Consider the following 8,337-nt stretch of genomic DNA (forward strand, 5'->3'; position numbering starts at 1 on the left):
CCAGGTACTGGGCCAAGTGCTAGACTTATAAAAATGAACCAGAAATGAATGCCTGGAAAAGTTCAACAACTAGAGCAAGAGACAGATATACGAAGAAGTCACAAAATACAATGTGTTTGGTCCTTACAAGGATAAAAGTGCTATGGAATCACAATGAGTAAGTGCACAATAGCTAGGAGTAGATGTCCCGCAAAACTTCAGAAATGACATAATCTTAAACATCAGACACTTTGGAACAAAAACTTAAAATCATTGTGAAAGGATGAAGTTCTACATACTAAGCTCAGCTTAGCTGAGCTCTCTTCACACCCTCAATGATTGTTATTGCTTTTTTCTGAGACCTTCATTGACTATTCACCCAAAGAACTTTTACCAACAGCCTGGTATGTTCCAGGAACAACAATGGACACAAGGGAGATAAAGAAAAAGCACATCTCCAACCCCAAGAGGAACTCACATTCGGAGCTCATCATTTCCCCTTGTGAAATTCAGATTTTTCCATTTGGAAAATAAAGGTTTATAAATTCTTGACACCTGCCTGTATCCAAGAATAATACATTAAAAATATAAGCTCAATGGAAGTGCTTCAAATAATTAAGATCTCAGAAGCCCTCAGGGGGGAAAATCAAGCAATTTTTCTTTTCTCATCTTTGTGGAAGATGTTGGCACAGTTCACCATAGGACAGACTCAGATCTTAGAATGAATGACTATCAGCCCCAATGAAATATCTAAAATTTCTTAATACAGGGCAAAAAAAAAAGTAAATGAAACTTAAGCTCCTTAAGTAGTGATAGTCACTACCGCAGGCAGTGAAGCAAAACCACAAATAAGAGTCAGAATGAAGGATGGTAGCACCCAGGGCCCAGTTGGAGACATGACTGTCAATAGAAAATGAAGGAGAGCAAACAAAATGAAGAAAAAGTAAGTTCTAAGTGATTCTTACTTCATGCTGTCTGCCCCAGTCCACCACCTGTGATGCCTTCCCCTGGCCCATCCAACTCTTTCCCTAAGTTCCCCAGAAATACCCTACACTCTTCTCTTAACTCTAATAGGTCTTGTGTCTACAGCATTCACTGAGCTCTTTGCAAATTATCTGGTCTCATTTCTTAACTGCCTCTTCTGTGCCCAACAAATGTGTAAACTCCTTGAAGGTTAAAATTTCTTATTCTTATATCCAGGCTCTTCAAGCTGTATGCAATGTCACTGGAAGAAGTCAAATCTCATGCTTGCTAACAGAGGGACGGGCAGAGTGCCCTCGAATTCTGAAGGACAAAACAAAATGTGGGTTTGGGAAGAGATGAGATATTGGCAACAATGCAAATGAGTCATCAGACTTAGCAAGAGTAGCGTGGAAATGAAACAAAGAACAAGCTGAGGTCAGGATCTTACTCCAGGGAAAAAGTTGACAACCTTAGTCAAAGGGCTGACAAAAAGCAAAGGACAAGAATCAATTTGAAGAACAAGTCACAATCAAAGCTGTCAGAGGCTGAAAGGCAAGAAGGTAGGGAAATAAAATATGAAAGTTAGATCTGAGCCACATTGTGCCAATAACTCTCTGCTGAGATCAGCCTTTAAAATTTTTTTTGACATACACAAAGCTGTACCTAACTAACATATACAACTTGATGTGTTTGTAGGTAAGTTTGTTTAGATAAAACCATTACCACAATTTATGGCATAAACTGATTCTTCACCTCCACTGTCTCTTTCTGCCCTATTATTATTATTGTTGCTGCTGCTGTTGTTGTTGTTAGAACACCTAACATAAAATCTACACTATGAGCAACTTTTCACGTGTATAACACAGTATTGTTAATAATACGCTGTACAATAGATCTCTAGGACTAACTCATTTTATATAAGCAAATTTTGTACCCTTTGACTAACACCTCCTTGTTTCCTCCCAAGCCCCTGGCAATCATATTTCACTCTGTTTCTATAAGTTTGAATTTCATATTTATCCCATAATTGGTATCATGTAGTATTTATTATTCTGTGTCTGCTTTATTTTACTTAGTATGATATCTTACAGTTTCATCCATTTTATTGTAAATGACAGGATTTCCTTCTTCTCTAAGGCTGCACAATGTTCCATTGTGTGTGTGAGTGTGTGTCACATTTTCTTTGTTCATTCATCCATTGATGGACATTTAAGATGTTTCCATGTCTTGGACATTGTGAATAATGCTATAATGAAGACGGAAATGCTGATATCTTTTTGGGATCCTAATTTCAATTCTTCTGAACATATACTCAAAGGTGGGATTGCTGGTTCATATGATAGCTACATTTATAGTTTTTAGAAATTCCATACTGTTTCCTATATTGCCTGCACAAATTTAGATCCACTCCAACAATGTACAAGGGTACCCCTTTCTCCACATTCTTGCCAACACTTGTCACATTTGGGGGGTTTTTGTTATAAAAGTTGTCCAATAGGTATAAAGAAAGTGATCAGCCCCTTTCGATGACAAAGTCTTCACTCAGTAATCACTGTTGAATTGCATTGATGGCCCCCTCGAAGAATGGGGAATGACATGTCTTCATAGCTTATGTAAAATTCCATTTTTGAGAATAACAATTTTAAAGAATTCTCTGTTCTTTAACTTAATCTGCTGAAAAGATTACAGAAACTATGAAATGGCTGTGCCCAAGGAAAAGAACATATGCTCCAAGTATGTGAACAATTTAAGACATTTCTTTGTTTCAAGTGAGTATCTTTGACATTTTTACAGGAATAAGTATAAAAATTTGGTAGAAATTAGCTGAAAGGGGGAAAGCACTTGAAATCATATAAAAATTGAATACCTAGGTCAGCACTGTCTCTAGGACTCTTTGTGATGTTGGAAATCTTCTATGTCTGCACTACCCAATCAACATGGTGGCCACCAGCCACAGGCAATCAGTAAATGCTTGAAATGTGGCCGATGCAACTGATGAGTCACTGAACCGTTTTTATTTTCTTTAATTCTAATTAATTTTAATTAAAATAAACACATTTAGCTAATGGCTTTCACGTAGGACAAGGCTAAACTAAGTTACCATCTTAGAAAAATGAAGAGAAAAAAATCATGAGGTGGAAGGAAGAGAAAAGAATAATGACTAAGACTGAGAAACTAATGAGAATGGGTAACAAAATTGGTCAGTAGAAGGAAAGAGTGAATAAGACCATCTGGGAGATCTGTTTTTATTTAGGAGATGTGTCGCTAGGAGATATATCAGCCTAAGACCAGAGTTAAAATAGCTTACATAGGAAAGGTTAGATTGGCAAGAGGCCTCGTCAGGAAATATCGACCAGTTTTGACAATTTGGAAGAATGTTGAGCTAAGAACTTCTATGTTCAACTTCCAAGCTCCCAAATAAAGCCACATGCAGGATCTGTTGTTAGTTTTTGATTAAGCCAAAGAATATCCCTAAAAGTCACTTTATTTGATGCTGAGTTCCAAGAAATGGTAGTTATCATTCTTTGAAAGATAATTCTGACTGGTTGAGTCTTAAACCCCAGAACACTGTAGGAAATGACACTCATCCTTGAGTGCATTTCATCAATTTACCAAATATGTAGGTGCTTGCAGCACTTTGTCCATCATCCCACAGAAAAACAGGTGGCTTCACTTTTCATCGGTGAAATGGGGGGCTCTTCATGCAGATGCACATACCAAACAAACCAGTCCACCTTGTTCCTCTTTAACCAGGCACTTTCTGAACATTGAGACTCTACTGAAGTCACTAGAAATTTCAAGGGTAAGAAGTTCCTGCAGAGGAGAACAGAAGAAACATGCTCTCTTTTGCTTTAAACACAGAAAATTCCTCCCAAATCAAGCCATTTGCTTTGCTTGTTCTGCACCTTCCTGTTGAGTAGCCTATGCCCATCTGAGTATCATGTTTATAGGTTATTAAAAAACCTACCCATCAGAGGAAAAATGAATAGTATCTTCATCGAGCTAAACTGTTTAGGAAGCTTTCTAACCCCTATCTCTTTGGTCACCAGAAGAAACAATGGAGACCCACAAAACAGGGTAGTTTTGCACAAGATTACCCAGTGGTGAATAGGTGAAAGAGGGTAATCCAGATTTTCTTCAGCCAAGTCCAGTATGAAAGCACCTAACCTAGGGCCTAACTCTCGGTCCTGGGAATTACTTCCTTCCTTCTTCAAAACCACAGAGATAACAAAATCCATACTCCTTGAGCCAAAAGAGATATCCCATACCACAATACCTAAAAATCACTGGCAGGTAAGCAAAGAGGCATCGACACATTAAGATACTGTTAGGTCCCACTGTATGTGAAACACAACCTGGCAAATCTTGACCAGAAGTGAGAGGAAGGATTCAGGCCCAAAAAAATATATACTTTTTTAGCAAAAGAAAGAAGAAAGGCACAACAAATTTAAGTTGGACATTTTAAGTCTGAATTAGTGGCTGATTGATAAAAAGAGCTACCCTCTACTTACCATGTTTCAAACAATGTGCTAGGCTGTGGTTGACTTGCCAGCATGAGTTCATCCTGAGAGAGTTGGTCTGTGCCAGTCATACTGATTTCATCTTTGTGAAATCATTGCTTTGGGAATAAGCCACTCATCCTGTGGTCTTCAGGTAAAATGTGGTCTCACCCTTAACAAGGGAAACAGGAACGTTTGACCTCTATTTTCCCTCTGAGAGTAGTGAACCCTGATGATGGTAGTGTTAAAAGACAGAAAGAACATCACTGAATCATTGATTCTCACAACCCTGGAGACTATTGACTTTGAACTTTTTGCAATGTGATAGAACCAATTATTTTATTGTCAGGATGTCTGTTACTTGGAGGCAAAATTACCCCAATTGGTACATTTTATTAACCTCATTTAAAGATACACACACAAAAATGATGCTTGGGGACATTAAGCACCCAAACTACACAGAGAGTAAGTAGCAAAGCTATGATTTGAGCACAGATTCATCTGATTTCAATGCCCAAGATCTTGAGCACATAATGGACTAGACCATTTTGTTCAATTTCCAAAAACTTTTGGCCACTGACAATCACTTTATCAAAAATCTTTTTACCTTACATTAGAAAAATGCCAAAGTTGATGGTTACCAAAAAGAAATTACTTGACCAATTACCTTTTTGATCTACCAGCATTAGTGCTTATATATTACCCTTTGCCACTCAAGTACAGAGGCACACCCTCAAGGGACTCAAATATTGAATACAATAGTTCTCGATTAATTTTGTGTTTGTGATACACTTTTTTAATACTAGAAATTTGGGTGTGGTTTTGAATAAATTAAGTTTCCTCCATCAGTCACAAAGCACTGTCTTACTGTTGGATTAGAACTGTAAACTGGCTTGACATAAGTTTCTGATCTTTATTCATTTCTAGTCTGCTGTTGACAAATCTTACCTTTCCTTGCAGCAAATAACACCTTGCTTTATACCACACTGCACAACTTGCTCACCTCATCGTACCTTCTGACAGAAGTCACTGTAATAACTGTGTGTACTCAGTTGTAGCAAAAACAAAACTTACAGTTGAATCAAATGTTGGTAGTACACCAGGGAAATTTCATGATATATCTGTCAATCTTGACACAAAAGTCAAGAAACACAGCTCGGTTAAAGAGACAGATTTGTAAACAACTAATTACAATATAGTCTAAGAGAATTCTAGAAAGGAAGATCAGCAGAGAATGAAACAATTAATTCTTCATAAGGGCTTACCACAGAAGGCTTTTCAGAGGTGGGGATTTTTGAGCTGGACCTTGAAAGATGAGTAGAGTTATGTCTATATGAGAAGGCCAGTTGGGAGGAATGTGGGGGAGAGGATGCCAGGAGGAGGGAATAACATGGATAAAGTCATGGTGACTTAACGTTTCCTTTTGTAGTCACAGAAGAGAGGACTAACCAGAGAAGTTGGGCATTGCTGGTAGTAGGAGAGTTTCAGACAGTCCATCCCAAACAATAAGAAAAAGAGAGCTTTATAAGGATATCTGTGAACTTTAAGATAGAAATAATAATTATTATTCCTAAACATATAAAACACCCTACACTCTAAAAGAAATATTACATGTATAACCTAAGTTGGCATTTACAACTATTATTACATTTACACTATGCTGATGAGAAAACCAAATTTCAGAAAGGCTGATGACATGCACAAGAACTATTTAGCTTAACCTGAACAACAGTGTATAAGACATGGTGGGTGGAGTGACCCTCAGTCAACCAGCTGGAGGGAAGGACGCACCAAAGAATGACCCAACAACAATCAAAACCCAATTACATCCAGAGACTCAACATAGAATGGCATAAAAAGGCATCTCAAGACCATCAAGTTCAGGAGATCAAAGAGACTGCACCATTGAATCTCATAGGTCTCTTACCATAGAAGTTCACACCAAAACTTCAGTGAGTCCAAACAGATCGAATTAAAAAGCAGAGGTAAATAAGAAAAGTCTCACAAACAATGGGAAAACAAAGAAATGACCTCCAAATGAAAGGAAAGGGGGAATCCTCAGAAAGAACGCTAAATGAAATAGAGGCAAGTCAACTATTGATAATGAGTTCAAAGCAATGGTTATAAGGAAGCTCAATGAGCTCAGTGAGAATTACCAAAAACTACAGGGAAGCTACAAAGAACTTACTGCAAATTACACCAGCATGAAAAAAGACATAGAAACTATCAACAAAAGCTAAGAGGAAATGAAGAATACAATTTCTGAATTGAAGAACACAGTAGAAGGAATAAATATCAGGCTAGATGAAGAGAGAATCCAATCAGTGAACTGGAGGACAAGCTAAGAAAAAACACCCAGAAAGAGCAAGAAAAGGAAAAGAGACTCAGAAAAAAATAAAGAGGGGCTAAGGGAAATGCAGGACAACATGAAACAGAATAATATCCATTTAATAAGAATACCAGGAGGAAAAGAAGAGGGGCAAGGATGGAAAACCTGTTTGAAAAAGTAATGATGGAAAACTTCTCTAATTCGATGAGAGAAGAAGCCACACAAGTCCAGGAAGCAGAGAGGGACCCAATCAAAAGGAACCCAAAGAGGCCCACTCCAAGACACATCACAATTAAAATAGCAAAATTCAAAGACAGAGAATCTTAAAGACAGCATGGGAAAAACAAGAAATAACATACAAGGGAGCTCTAATAAGACTAGTAGCTGACTTTTCAATGGGAATGCTCCAAACGAGAAGGAAATGACAAGAAATGTCCCAAGTAATGAAAACCAGAGGCCTGCAACTAAGACTACTTTATTCAGCAAGGCGCTCAATTAAAATGGAAGGCAAAATCAGGAGTTTCCCAGACAAAAGAAGGCTGAAAAAATACACCTCCAATAAACCAGCACTGCAAGAGATGCTAAAGAGTCTGCTTTAAGAAAAAGAAGAAAAAAAGTGAGAGAGAGAGAAACACGGGTATGAAGGGAGAAAAATGGCAATGAATAAGTACATGTCAATAATAACCTGAAATGTAAATTAATTAAATGCTACAATTAAAAGACAAAAGGTACCTGGATAAGAAAACATGACACACACATATGCTGCCTATAAGAGACCCGCTGCTGAACAAAAGACCTATACAGACTGAAAGTAAAGAGCTGGAAACAAATATTCCAAGCAAATGGACAGGGAAAAAAAGCCGTTGTAACAATACTTGTATCAAACAAAATAAACTTCAAAACAAAGGCCATAAAAAGAGACACAGAAGGACACTACATAATACTCAAAGGAGGAATCCATCAAGAAGACATAAACATTATAAACATATATGCACTCAACATAGGAGCACCCAAATACATAAGGAAAATCTTGGAAAACTTCAAGAAAGATATAGATAGCAACACACTTATACTAGGGGACTTTAATACCCCACTGTCAAAAATGGGTAGATCTTCCAAACAAAATATTAACAAGGATATTGTAGCATTGAACATTGCCCTAGATCAAATAACTTAACTGATATACACAGAAACTTTCATTCCAAAGAAGCAAAAATACACATTCTTTTCAAACAAACATGGAACATTTTCAAAGATACACCACATGATAGGGCACAAAACAAGTCTTAACAAATTCAAGAAAATAGAAATCATTATCAAGCATTTTCTTGGACAACAACGGCCTGAAACTAGAGACCAACTCAAAGGAACAAAACTCAAAAACACTCAAATTCATAGAGATTGAATAGCATGCTATTAAACAATGGATGAGTTAAGAATGAGATCAAGAAAGAAATCAAAAAGTTTCTGGAAATAAATGAAAATGAACTCACAACAGTCCAAAACTTATGGGACACAGTGAAGGCAGTCCTGAGAGGGAAGTTCATAGCAATACGGGCCTATCTA

The sequence above is a fragment of the Sturnira hondurensis genome, unplaced genomic scaffold (assembly GCF_014824575.4).
Source record: "Sturnira hondurensis isolate 20B ecotype Veracruz unplaced genomic scaffold, ASM1482457v3 Scaffold0022566, whole genome shotgun sequence".
In the NCBI taxonomy this organism is placed as follows: domain Eukaryota; kingdom Metazoa; phylum Chordata; class Mammalia; order Chiroptera; family Phyllostomidae; genus Sturnira; species Sturnira hondurensis.